Below are 15691 nucleotides of genomic sequence, written 5' to 3'. Positions count from 1 at the left end.
TCGTTGTTTCTGCCTCTCCAACCGTTTTCTTAATCTTCAGCTTGGTTCCATGTTGCCCGGCCACTGACCAAGCTCCCCTCTTAACCTGGGGACTCACAACAGGAGGATTACTACGAATCCTCTTGTTCTCCTCCGTTAATCGCCGTATCTCCAGTTTAGCAACTCTGAGTTCTTCTCTCAGCTGCTGGTAAAGCTGCTCAAGAGAGGGCATCCTGGTTCAGATTCACAGAGAGCACACAAACAGGTCTTCATCACATCTCTACTGTTCCTGCCTACTGTCTGTATTCGACTGAAGAAGCCTACTGTGTAGGCGAAACGTTTCGGAATAAAGTTGCCTAACTGTTGCCTATGTGTCTTACCTACCATGAGGAAATGGTATGGTGATACCGACAAGATGTGGAAAAGGACACTTATGTACAGTTCAGGACATTTATTAAAGGAAACGTTTCGCCACGAGTGGCGAAACGTTTCCTTTAATAAATGTCCTGAACTGTACATAAGTGTCTTTTTCCACAACTTACCTACCATACTCCAGGTATGCTCCAGGTATACCCACGACACCAGTCACCCAGCTCCTCCCACTCACACATTTCTGCAGTCTCCTCTTAAAGCTGCAGAACTATCTTCCAGTTATGACCTTCACTTTGTATTGATAAAGCCACTGGAGGGCGAAACGTCTACAGTGAAGATACCCAGATGTTTCACATTTCTGATTTTAATCTTGTAAAGTAAAAGGACACAAGTGCAGCTAATGTGACATTTTGTTGTGGCAATGTTTCGCTCTCCAGGAGCTTTGTCAAGCTGTTACAAACAGTACATGGACACAGCGAAACGTTGCCACAATAAAATGTCACATTAGTTGCACTTGTGTCCTTTTACTTTACATATTGTCGGTAGTTCTACCAACATATATACATTCTTCAGTCACAAAGGAGGCAGCAGAAGCAGTAGTGATGTAGAGAAGATGTAATCAGTCCCTCTAAACTATGTCTTGAACATTAAAATGGTATAAAATACCGACAGGTTGTTAGGTAAGACACATATGCAACAGTTAGGTATCTTTATTATGAAACGTTTCGCCTACACAGTAGGCTTCTTCAGTCAAGTACAGAAAAGTTGATAGAAGCAGAAGATACTTGAAGACGATGTAATCAGTCCATCACCCTTAAAGTTTTGAGGTGGTCAGTCCCTCAGTCTGGAGAAGAGCATTGTTCCATAGTCTGAAACAATATGGAGATGAAGTGACAGGATGGAGCTTATATAGCGCCAAGAGGTGAGACGTAGGCCACTAGGAGAGGTAAGAACTCAGATGTTGAGAGGTCAGGTCCCTCTCAAATTCAGCCGCTCTCACTAGTGGAAGTTGTCGAAGTTGATTGCAGGTCTGTACCAAGATACCCTTGTGTTGCAAGGGTATCATAATAAAGATACCTAACTGTTGCATATGTGTCTTACCTAACATCCTCTGTACTCGACTGAAGAAGTCTTGTGTGTAGGCGAAACGTTTCAACAATAAAGATACCTAATTGTAGTTGCAGGGGTCGAGACGCAGCTCCTGGCCCCGCCTGTTCATTATACTTGTTAATATAATGAGGTGGTTAGGGTGGGTTTGTCTGGAACCCCAGTTCACTCTACTTCAACCCATACCAGAAGACCAGGAGCTGTAACAACCTCTAAACCATCAAGAAACACAGGAGCAGCAACTCAACTCTGGTAAGATGTCCAGGAGATGGGGATCAACACCGTCCAGAGGCCCAGACGCTGCAACTCAACTTTCGTAAAATGTCCAGGCCCAGGAGCTGCAGCTCAAGCCAGTTAAAAATGAGAAAATGGTGAATGGAGTTAGTCGCCAGAAAATCATGGCAACGCTTCCCTCCCTCCAGTACTTTCTCTCCACCACTCCCTCCCCCTCCACTCCCTCCGCAGACTTGCGCAACATAACGCAGATTCTGAAATAAGAAAATGCCGTAAATAAAGGCCAGGTGTCTTTGTTGTGGTTTTGTGTGGAGAATTAAGAGTCTGATGTTTATAACAGGTTGTAGATGATTGACCCTGGTGGGTTTAGCGCTTAGTGTAGTGGTTTGTAGGGAATTTTATGTATAGGAGGTTGTAGATGATTGTAATATTACGTATACGAGGTTGCAGATTGTAGTGGATTTTATATATTGGAAGTTGTGCAAGAAAGGTATAAAATACCGACAATATGAAAGTTAAGACACATGTGCAACATCTGGATATCTTTATTGTAGTAGACGTTTCGCCATCCAGTGGCTTTATTAATGCAGATTCTAGGACATAATATTATGTCCTAGAATTTGTATTGATAAAGCCACTGGATGGCGAAACGTCTACTACAATAAAGATATCCAGATGTTGCACATGTGTCTTAACTTTCATATTGGAAGTTGTAGATGATTGTAATATTACGTATACGAGGTTGCAGATTGTAGTGGATTTTATGTAAAAGGTTGTAGATGATTGTAGTGGATATTATAAAACAAATACCACAAATAAACAGTTTAAAACCAGAGGTTGTCAGTAGTACAATACTTTTGGTAGGAAGTGCAAAATAAGCCCAGTGAGGAGCAGGGGTGCGGTGGGCACAATAAGGGAACACTGTATCAACATCCGTGGCCCATGACTGTTCAACATCTTAAGAGAAGATATCAGAAACACTGGTAAGTATCTTCACCAGGTGCTAGATCAACCAGGCTGTGATGGATATGAGAGTCAGCAGACCACCAGCAATAACAGCCTAGTTGACCATGTTAGCACCAGACGAGGCCGGGCTCTGGGAGTAGTAAGATACGAAACTCATCAAAGGTATATATCACAAGTATTGTGATATACCTTTGACGAGCCAGGTGTAGTGGTTAATTAGATGAAGTGTGAGGAGCCAGGTGAAGCGGCTGGCTACCGTATTTTCTGGCATGTATAGTAAACAGCTGGTAAACCGTAACACAGCCTAATCTCCACCCTGACCTTGAGCATATAAGGCGCAGGCTGATTTTCCAAGACTTTTGGTGGGAGGGAAGCGCGCCTTATACGCCGGAAAATACTGTATTTAGAAAGGTGAGGGACCAGGTGATGTTCGTTAATTTGTCATGTTAGGTGTGGAGATTATCTTCCACACTGGAGAAGTTCAGACCAGTCCTCCTGGGAGGGGAACTCTTCAGTCCTTCATTCTTAGATACTGGTGGTTAGTCCCCGCTCTATTTAACAGTAAAAACACAGAGAACATAAGAAAGCAGGAACACTGCATCAGGCCTACTGGCCTATGCGAGGCAGGTCCAGTTCTCCTACCGGCTTAAGTCACTGCCTTAACCTAGTCAGGTCAGGTCACGTTCACTTAAGGAGCACGGCATCTGACCTAGTAGCACAAGCTAGGCGAGTCCAACTCACACCCACCCACATCCACTCGTGTATTTATCTAACCTATTTTTAAAACTACACGTCTTAGCCTCTATGACGGTACTCGGGAGTTTGTTCCACTCATCCAGTGCGTCTTACTCATCAGCTGTTATAGCTTGAAAGATATCGTGACTTGGACCTGTCTAGCATAAACCAGTAGGCCTGTTGCAGTGCTACTTATGTTCTTATAGTTCCAGCAGCGATGGAGTAATGTGTTACTCTGACGGGTGCTCGCACTATGGTGGGGTAAGATGGTGTATGTACTCAGCTATTTGTGGTTGCAGGGGTTGATTCACAGCTCCTGGCACCGCCGTTTTGCTGGTCACTACTAGGTCCACACACTCATAAGAACATAGGAAATGAGGAGCACTGTAACAGGCCTACTGGCCCATGCAAGGCAGGTCCAAGTCTCCTACTTTGTCAGGTCAGGTCACATTCACTTAAGGAAGGAACACGGCAACTGACCTAGCAGCACAAGCTAGTGAGGGCCAACTCACATCCACTCATGTATTTATCTAACCTATTTTTAAAACTACACAACGTTCTGGCCTCTATAACTGTACTCGGGAGTTTGTTCCACTCATCCACAACTCTATTACCAAACCAGTACTTTCCTGTATCCTTCCTGAATCTGAATTTTTCCAACTTAAAACCATTGCTGCGAGTCCTGTCTAGGCTAGATATTTTCAGCACGTTATTTACATCCCCTTTATTTATTCCTGTCTTCCATTTATACACCTCAATCATATCCCCCCTAATTCTACACCTTTCTAGAGAGTGCAGATTCAGGGCCTCAGTCTGTCCTCATAGGGAAGGTTTCTGATACATGCTTCATGAGCTTTGTCATACGTCTTCTTGAAGTTGCGTATGAATCCTGCCTCCACTACATCACTCCAGATTCTTCCACTTCCTGAGACCTCTATGATTAAAGAAGCACTTAATTTTATTTGCTACCAGTACATGTACAAGGTATACAGACCATAGCTGACAGCAATAACATACTACTATATAGAAAATCCCTTGTTATGCTCCGCATTTCCCGCAAATTAGGTCAGTTTTGTCCCAGGATGCGACCCACCCCAGTCCACTAACATTCAGGTACCTATTTTACTGATGGGGAACATAGACAACCGGTGTAAGGAAACACACCCAATGTTTCTACCCTCGTCGGAAATCGAACCCTGACCCTCACCGTGTGAAGCAAGAGCTTTAGCCATCAGGCTACAGGGTCAGCCGTCAATTCCTCGTGGGTGGGTGGGTGTGTACTCACCTAGTTGAGGTTGCGGGGGTCGAGTGTGTGTGTGTGTGTGTGTGCGCGCGCACGCGAGGGTAGGTGAAGGTGGGGTAGCGAGATTGCAGATATATCCCACCTGGGTGCTCACCTGGTGTGGTGCAGCTGTCACTGGTGTCGCCAGTCCTGAAGCACGTGGCACGGTTGGCAGACGTGTGTACCCCCTCCCATCCTCTGCCTGTGACGACCGTTTTCCAGAATTCTACCCCCTGTCAACATCCGTCGCCCCAGGTTATTCAACATCTTGCTAGAAGATATAAACACTGCTGGAACAATTGTAGATACTTCAAGATATCAGAAACACTGCTGGAACAAGATATCAGAAACTGCTGGAACAAGTGTAGAAGTCTTCAAGAGGAAACCGAACAAGTATCTTCGCCAGCAGCAACAGCCTGGTTGACCAGGCTAACACCAGACGAACCTGGCCCATGGCAGGGTGCAGAAAGATTTGAAACTCCACAAAGGTATATATCTATTGCTGCTCAGCCTGAGGATAGACTTGTTAACAGTGGTGAACCATTAGCCCTGATGAGCCATTACTCCTACCACGTAGCTCCCTCGTTTAAACTCCAGCTTCGTAGGTTGGTAGACAGGAACCATCCAGGGAGGTGTTACTTCCTTTTCAAACAACCTTAATTTTTTGCACTCTGGCAGGATTGTTGACGTTTTATCTGTCGTGCATATGTAAGATTACAGATCAGTTTTATTAACTCTTACATTCAGTATACACGTAACATTTACTGTTTCTTAATAATCCTTAGTGCAGTAATATTTCCTTTACAATTTAGGAGGCCTGAACTCAGACTAAGGAAGACAGTCTTCACAATAGCACATTAAACAGTAATACTGTGACTGGAACAGTACACGGATAACCCCTACATAGGAGATAGGAACCTATAACAACGGTTCGGTCAGACTTGGACCATCAACTACCTATATACGAGTTATTTGTGTATACAATGTATTATTGTTGTTGACATGTCAGGCCTAGCGCCCACTAGAATGGTATGGTGTACACAAACTAGCTGTAGCTAACACTTACACTAGCTGTGTAGCAGCCAGGGTTGTGTGGGCTACGGTGCTTTACTCTTGGCACTCCTTCACACTACGTCAGTACTGCTGCCTCATTGTTGGTGACAGTATTACCCTGAAATTTAACATGCATTTGCTTCCTGTGCGATGGAATATGACAAGGACACTATCCTGTGTGATGGAATATGACAGGGACACTATCCTGTGTGATGGAATATGACAGGGACACTATCCTGTGTGATGGAATATGACAGGGACACTATCCTGTGTGATGGAATATGACAGGGACACTATCCTGTGTGATGGAATATGACAGGGACACTATCCTGTGTGATGGAATATGACAGGGACACTATCCTGTGTGATGGAATATGACAGGGACACTATCCTGTGTGATGGAATATGACAGGGACACTATCCTGTGTGATGGAATATGACAGGGACACTATCCTGTGTGATGGAATATGACAGGGACACTATCCTGTGTGATGGAATATGACAGGGACACTATCCTGTGTGATGGAATATGACAGGGACACTATCCTGTGTGATGGAATATGACAAGGACACTATCCTGTGTGATGGAATATGACAGGGACACTATCCTGTGTGATGGAATATGACAGGGACACTATCCTGTGTGATGGAATATGACAGGGACACTATCCTGTGTGATGGAATATGACAGGGACACTATCCTGTGTGATGGAATATGACAGGGACACTATCCTGTGTGATGGAATATGACAGGGACACTATCCTGTGTGATGGAATATGACAGGGACACTATCCTGTGTGATGGAATATGACAGGGACACTATCCTGTGTGATGGAATATGACAGGGACACTATCCTGTGTGATGGAATATGACAGGGACACTATCCTGTGTGATGGAATATGACAGGGACACTATCCTGTGTGATGGAATATGACAGGGACACTATCCTGTGTGATGGAATATGACGGGGACACTATCCTGTGTGATGGAATATGACAGGGACACTATCCTGTGTGATGGAATATGACAGGGACACTATCCTGTGTGATGGAATATGACAGGGAAACCATCCACTGTGATGGAATATGACAGGGAAACCATCCACTGTGATGGAACATGACGAGGAAACCATCCACTGTGATGGAACATGACGGGGAAACCATCCACTGTGATGGAACATGACGAGGAAACCACTGTGATGGAACATGACGGGGAAACCATCCACTGTGATGGAATATGACGGGGAAACCATCCACTGTGATGGAACATGACGGGGAAACCACTGTGATGGAACATGACAGGGAAACCATCCACTGTGATGGAACATGACGAGGAAACCATCCACTGTGATGGAACATGACGAGGAAACCATCCACTGTGATGGAACATGACGGGGAAACCATCCACTGTGATGGAACATGACGGGGAAACCATCCACTGTGATGGAATATGACAGGGAAACCATCCACTGTGATGGAACATGACGGGGAAACCATCCACTGTGATGGAACATGACGGGGAAACCATCCACTGTGATGGAACATGACGGGGAAACCACTGTGATGGAACATGACGGGGAAACCACTGTGATGGAACATGACGGGGAAACCATCCACTGTGATGGAACATGACGGGGAAACCATCCACTGTGATGGAACATGACGGGGAAACCATCCACTGTGATGGAACATGACGGGGAAACCATCCACTGTGATGGAACATGACGGGGAAACCATCCACTGTGATGGAACATGACGGGGAAACCATCCACTGTGATGGAACATGACGGGGAAACCATCCACTGTGATGGAACATGACGGGGAAACCACTGTGATGGAACATGACGGGGAAACCATCCACTGTGATGGAACATGACGGGGAAACCATCCACTGTGATGGAACATGACGGGGAAACCATCCACTGTGATGGAACATGACGGGGAAACCATCCACTGTGATGGAACATGACGGGGAAACCATCCACTGTGATGGAACATGACGGGGAAACCACTGTGATGGAACATGACGGGGAAACCACTGTGATGGAACATGACGGGGAAACCACTGTGATGGAACATGACAGGGAAACCATCCACTGTGATGGAACATGACGGGGAAACCATCCACTGTGATGGAACATGACGAGGAAACCATCCACTGTGATGGAACATGACGAGGAAACCATCCACTGTGATGGAACATGACGAGGAAACCATCCACTGTGATGGAACATGACGGGGAAACCATCCACTGTGATGGAACATGACGGGGAAACCATCCACTGTGATGGAACATGACGAGGAAACCATCCACTGTGATGGAACATGACGGGGAAACCACTGTGATGGAACATGACGGGGAAACCACTGTGATGGAACATGACGGGGAAACCATCCACTGTGATGGAACATGACGAGGAAACCATCCACTGTGATGGAACATGACGGGGAAACCACTGTGATGGAACATGACGGGGAAACCACTGTGATGGAACATGACGGGGAAACCACTGTGATGGAACATGACGGGGAAACCATCCACTGTGATGGAACATGACGGGGAAACCATCCACTGTGATGGAACATGACGGGGAAACCATCCACTGTGATGGAACATGACGGGGAAACCATCCACTGTGATGGAACATGACGGGGAAACCATCCACTGTGATGGAACATGACGGGGAAACCATCCACTGTGATGGAACATGACGGGGAAACCATCCACTGTGATGGAACATGACGGGGAAACCATCCACTGTGATGGAACATGACGGGGAAACCATCCACTGTGATGGAACATGACGGGGAAACCACTGTGATGGAACATGACGGGGAAACCACTGTGATGGAACATGACGGGGAAACCACTGTGATGGAACATGACGGGGAAACCATCCACTGTGATGGAACATGACGGGGAAACCACTGTGATGGAACATGACGGGGAAACCATCCACTGTGATGGAACATGACGGGGAAACCATCCACTGTGATGGAACATGACGGGGAAACCACTGTGATGGAACATGACGGGGAAACCATCCACTGTGATGGAACATGACGAGGAAACCATCCACTGTGATGGAACATGACGGGGAAACCATCCACTGTGATGGAACATGACGGGGAAACCATCCACTGTGATGGAACATGACGAGGAAACCATCCACTGTGATGGAACATGACGGGGAAACCATCCACTGTGATGGAACATGACGAGGAAACCATCCACTGTGATGGAACATGACGGGGAAACCATCCACTGTGATGGAACATGACGGGGAAACCATCCACTGTGATGGAACATGACGGGGAAACCACTGTGATGGAACATGACGGGGAAACCATCCACTGTGATGGAACATGACGGGGAAACCATCCACTGTGATGGAACATGACGGGGAAACCATCCACTGTGATGGAACATGACGGGGAAACCATCCACTGTGATGGAACATGACGGGGAAACCATCCACTGTGATGGAACATGACGGGGAAACCATCCACTGTGATGGAACATGACGGGGAAACCATCCACTGTGATGGAACATGACGGGGAAACCATCCACTGTGATGGAACATGACGGGGAAACCATCCACTGTGATGGAACATGACGGGGAAACCATCCACTGTGATGGAACATGACGGGGAAACCATCCACTGTGATGGAACATGACGGGGAAACCATCCACTGTGATGGAACATGACGGGGAAACCACTGTGATGGAACATGACGGGGAAACCACTGTGATGGAACATGACGGGGAAACCACTGTGATGGAACATGACGGGGAAACCACTGTGATGGAACATGACGGGGAAACCATCCACTGTGATGGAACATGACGGGGAAACCATCCACTGTGATGGAACATGACGGGGAAACCATCCACTGTGATGGAACATGACGGGGAAACCATCCACTGTGATGGAAAATGACGGGGAAACCATCCACTGTGATGGAACATGACGGGGAAACCATCCACTGTGATGGAACATGACGGGGAAACCATCCACTGTGATGGAACATGACGGGGAAACCATCCACTGTGATGGAATATGACGGGGAAACCATCCACTGTGATGGAATATGACGGGGAAACCATCCACTGTGATGGAACATGACGGGGAAACCATCCACTGTGATGGAACATGACGGGGAAACCATCCACTGTGATGGAACATGACGGGGAAACCATCCACTGTGATGGAACATGACGGGGAAACCATCCACTGTGATGGAACATGACGGGGAAACCATCCACTGTGATGGAACATGACGGGGAAACCATCCACTGTGATGGAACATGACGGGGAACCATCCACTGTGATGGAACATGACGGGGAAACCATCCACTGTGATGGAACATGACGGGGAAACCATCCACTGTGATGGAACATGACGGGGAAACCATCCACTGTGATGGAACATGACGGGGAAACCACTGTGATGGAACATGACGGGGAAACCATCCACTGTGATGGAACATGACGGGGAAACCATCCACTGTGATGGAACATGACGGGGAAACCATCCACTGTGATGGAACATGACGGGGAAACCACTGTGATGGAACATGACGGGGAAACCATCCACTGTGATGGAACATGACGGGGAAACCACTGTGATGGAACATGACGGGGAAACCATCCACTGTGATGGAACATGACGGGGAAACCATCCACTGTGATGGAACATGACGGGGAAACCACTGTGAAACCATCCACTGTGATGGAACATGACGGGGAAACCATCCACTGTGATGGAACATGACGGGGAAACCACTGTGATGGAACATGACGGGGAAACTGTGATGGAACATGACGGGGAAACCACTGTGATGGAACATGACGGGGAAACCATCCACTGTGATGGAACATGACGGGGAAACCATCCACTGTGATGGAACATGACGGGGAAACCACTGTGATGGAACATGACGGGGAAACCATCCACTGTGATGGAACATGACGGGGAAACCATCCACTGTGATGGAACATGACGGGGAAACCATCCACTGTGATGGAACATGACGGGGAAACCATCCACTGTGATGGAACATGACGGGGAAACCATCCACTGTGATGGAACATGACGGGGAAACCATCCACTGTGATGGAACATGACGGGGAAACCATCCACTGTGATGGAACATGACGGGGAAACCATCCACTGTGATGGAACATGACGGGGAAACCATCCACTGTGATGGAACATGACGGGGAAACCATCCACTGTGATGGAACATGACGGGGAAACCATCCACTGTGATGGAACATGACGGGGAAACCATCCACTGTGATGGAACATGACGGGGAAACCATCCACTGTGATGGAACATGACGGGGAAACCACTGTGATGGAACATGACGGGGAAACCATCCACTGTGATGGAACATGACGGGGAAACCATCCACTGTGATGGAACATGACGGGGAAACCATCCACTGTGATGGAACATGACGGGGAAACCATCCACTGACGGGGAAACCACTGTGATGGAACATGACGGGGAAACCACTGTGATGGAACATGACGGGGAAACCACTGTGATGGAACATGACGGGGAAACCATGTGATGGAACATGACGGGGAAACCACTGTGATGGAACATGACGGGGAAACCATCCACTGTGATGGAACATGACGGGGAAACCATCCACTGTGATGGAACATGACGGGGAAACCACTGTGATGGAACATGACGGGGAAACCACTGTGATGGAACATGACGGGGAAACCATCCACTGTGATGGAATATGACGGGGAAACCACTGTGATGGAACATGACGGGGAAACCACTGTGATGGAACATGACGGGGAAACCACTGTGATGGAACATGACGGGGAAACCACTGTGATGGAACATGACGGGGAAACCACTGTGATGGAACATGACGGGGAAACCACTGTGATGGAACATGACGGGGAAACCACTGTGATGGAACATGACGGGGAAACCATCCACTGTGATGGAACATGACGGGGAAACCACTGTGATGGAACATGACGGGGAAACCATCCACTGTGATGGAACATGACGGGGAAACCACTGTGATGGAACATGACGGGGAAACCATCCACTGTGATGGAACATGACGGGGAAACCACTGTGATGGAACATGACGGGGAAACCACTGTGATGGAACATGACGGGGAAACCACTGTGATGGAACATGACGGGGAAACCATCCACTGTGATGGAACATGACGGGGAAACCATCCACTGTGATGGAACATGACGGGGAAACCATCCACTGTGATGGAACATGACGGGGAAACCACTGTGATGGAACATGACGGGGAAACCATCCACTGTGATGGAACATGACGGGGAAACCACTGTGATGGAACATGACGAGGAAACCATCCACTGTGATGGAACATGACGGGGAAACCATCCACTGTGATGGAACATGACGGGGAAACCATCCACTGTGATGGAACATGACGGGGAAACCACTGTGATGGAACATGACGAGGAAACCCTCCACTGTGATGGAACATGACGGGGAAACCATCCACTGTGATGGAACATGACGGGGAAACCACTGTGATGGAACATGACGGGGAAACCACTGTGATGGAACATGACGGGGAAACCATCCACTGTGATGGAACATGACGGGGAAACCACTCATGACGGGGAAACCATGTGATGGAACATGACGGGGAAACCACTGTGATGGAACATGACGGGGAAACCATCCACTGTGATGGAACATGACGGGGAAACCATCCACTGTGATGGAACATGACGGGGAAACCATCCACTGTGATGGAACATGACGGGGAAACCATCCACTGTGATGGAACATGACGGGGAAACCATCCACTGTGATGGAACATGACGGGGAAACCACTGTGATGGAACATGACGGGGAAACCACTGTGATGGAACCAAACCACCGTGATGGCACATGACGTGTAAACCATCCACTGTGATGGAACATGACGGGGAAACCATCCACTGTGATGGAACATGACGGGGAAACCATCCACTGTGATGGAACATGACGGGGAAACCATCCACTGTGATGGAACATGACGGGGAAACCATCCACTGTGATGGAACATGACGGGGAAACCATCCACTGTGATGGAACATGACGGGGAAACCATCCACTGTGATGGAACATGACGGGGAAACCATCCACTGTGATGGAACATGACGGGGAAACCATCCACTGTGATGGAACATGACGGGGAAACCATCCACTGTGATGGAACATGACGGGGAAACCATCCACTGTGATGGAACATGACGGGGAAACCATCCACTGTGATGGAACATGACGGGGAAACCATCCACTGTGATGGAACATGACGGGGAAACCATCCACTGTGATGGAACATGACGGGGAAACCATCCACTGTGATGGAACATGACGGGGAAACCATCCACTGTGATGGAACATGACGGGGAAACCATCCACTGTGATGGAACATGACGGGGAAACCATCCACTGTGATGGAACATGACGGGGAAACCATCCACTGTGATGGAACATGACGGGGAAACCATCCACTGTGATGGAACATGACGGGGAAACCATCCACTGTGATGGAACATGACGGGGAAACCATCCACTGTGATGGAACATGACGGGGAAACCATCCACTGTGATGGAACATGACGGGGAAACCATCCACTGTGATGGAACATGACGGGGAAACCATCCACTGTGATGGAACATGACGGGGAAACCATCCACTGTGATGGAACATGACGGGGAAACCATCCACTGTGATGGAACATGACGGGGAAACCATCCACTGTGATGGAACATGACGGGGAAACCACTGTGATGGAACATGACGGGGAAACCATCCACTGTGAAACCATCCACTGTGATGGAACATGACGGGGAAACCACTGTGATGGAACATGACGAGGAAACCATCCACTGTGATGGAACATGACGGGGAAACCATCCACTGTGATGGAACATGACGGGGAAACCACTGTGATGGAACATGACGGGGAAACCACTGTGATGGAACATGACGGGGAAACCATCCACTGTGATGGAACATGACGGGGAAACCACTGTGATGGAACATGACGGGGAAACCACTGTGATGGAACATGACGGGGAAACCACTGTGATGGAACATGACGGGGAAACCATCCACTGTGATGGAACATGACGGGGAAACCATCTGTGATGGAACATGACGGGGAAACCATCCACTGTGATGGAACATGACGGGGAAACCATCCACTGTGATGGAACATGACGGGGAAACCACTGTGATGGAACATGACGGGGAAACCATCCACTGTGATGGAACATGACGGGGAAACCACTGTGATGGAACATGACGGGGAAACCACTGTGATGGAACATGACGGGGAAACCATCCACTGTGATGGAATATGACGGGGAAACCACTGTGATGGAACATGACGGGGAAACCACTGTGATGGAACATGACGGGGAAACCATCCACTGTGATGGAACATGACGAGGAAACCATCCACTGTGATGGAACATGACGAGGAAACCATCCACTGTGATGGAACATGACGGGGAAACCATCCACTGTGATGGAACATGACGGGGAAACCACTGTGATGGAACATGACGGGGAAACCATCCACTGTGATGGAACATGACGGGGAAACCATCCACTGTGATGGAACATGACGGGGAAACCATCCACTGTGATGGAACATGACGGGGAAACCATCCACTGTGATGGAACATGACGGGGAAACCATCCACTGTGATGGAACATGACGGGGAAACCATCCACTGTGATGGAACATGACGGGGAAACCACTGTGATGGAACATGACGGGGAAACCACTGTGATGGAACATGACGGGGAAACCACTGTGATGGAACATGACGGGGAAACCACTGTGATGGAACATGACGGGGAAACCATCCACTGTGATGGAACATGACGGGGAAACCATCCACTGTGATGGAACATGACGGGGAAACCATCCACTGTGATGGAACATGACGGGGAAACCACTGTGATGGAACATGACGGGGAAACCACTGTGATGGAACATGACGGGGAAACCATCCACTGTGATGGAACATGACGGGGAAACCATCCATGACGGGGAAACCATCCACTGTGATGGAATATGACGGGGAAACCATCCACTGTGATGGAACATGACGGGGAAACCACTGTGATGGAACATGACGGGGAAACCATCCACTGTGATGGAATATGACGGGGAAACCATCCACTGTGATGGAACATGACGGGGAAACCATCATGACAAACTGTGATGGAACATGACGGGGAAACCACTGTGATGGAACATGACGGGGAAACCATCCACTGTGATGGAACATGACGGGGAAACCACTGTGATGGAACATGACGGGGAAACCACTGTGATGGAACATGACGGGGAAACCATCCACTGTGATGGAACATGACGGGGAAACCATCCACTGTGATGGAACATGACGGGGAAACCATCCACTGTGATGGAACATGACGGGGAAACCATCCACTGTGATGGAATATGACGGGGAAACCACTGTGATGGAATATGACGGGGAAACCATCCACTGTGATGGAATATGACGGGGAAACCATCCACTGTGATGGAACATGACGGGGAAACCATCCACTGTGATGGAACATGACGGGGAAACCATCCACTATGATGGAACATGACGGGGAAACCATCCACTGTGATGGAACATGACGGGGAAACCATCCACTGTGATGGAACATGACGGGGAAACCATCCACTGTGATGGAACATGACGGGGAAACCATCCACTGTGATGGAACATGTGATGGAACATGACGGGGAAACCATCCACTGTGATGGAACATGACGGGGAAACCATCCACTATGAAACCACTGTGATGGAACATGACGGGGAAACCATCCACTGTGATGGAACATGACGGGGAAACCACTGTGATGGAACATGACGGGGAAACCATCCACTGTGATGGAACATGACGGGG

General features: G+C 48.3%; 1 protein-coding gene across 2 annotated transcripts in view; it reads left to right on the top strand.

Annotated features, from left to right (window-relative positions):
- The window catches only part of skd (mediator complex subunit skuld), a 320744-nt gene that overhangs the window by 45931 nt on the left and 259122 nt on the right, over positions 1 to 15691 (top strand). The window lies entirely within an intron of this gene.

The sequence above is a fragment of the Cherax quadricarinatus genome, unplaced genomic scaffold, assembly GCF_038502225.1.
Source record: "Cherax quadricarinatus isolate ZL_2023a unplaced genomic scaffold, ASM3850222v1 Contig3, whole genome shotgun sequence".
Taxonomy (NCBI): domain Eukaryota; kingdom Metazoa; phylum Arthropoda; class Malacostraca; order Decapoda; family Parastacidae; genus Cherax; species Cherax quadricarinatus.
Note: the sequence above shows the minus strand (reverse complement) of the source record. Positions and strands in the feature narration are given on the sequence as shown.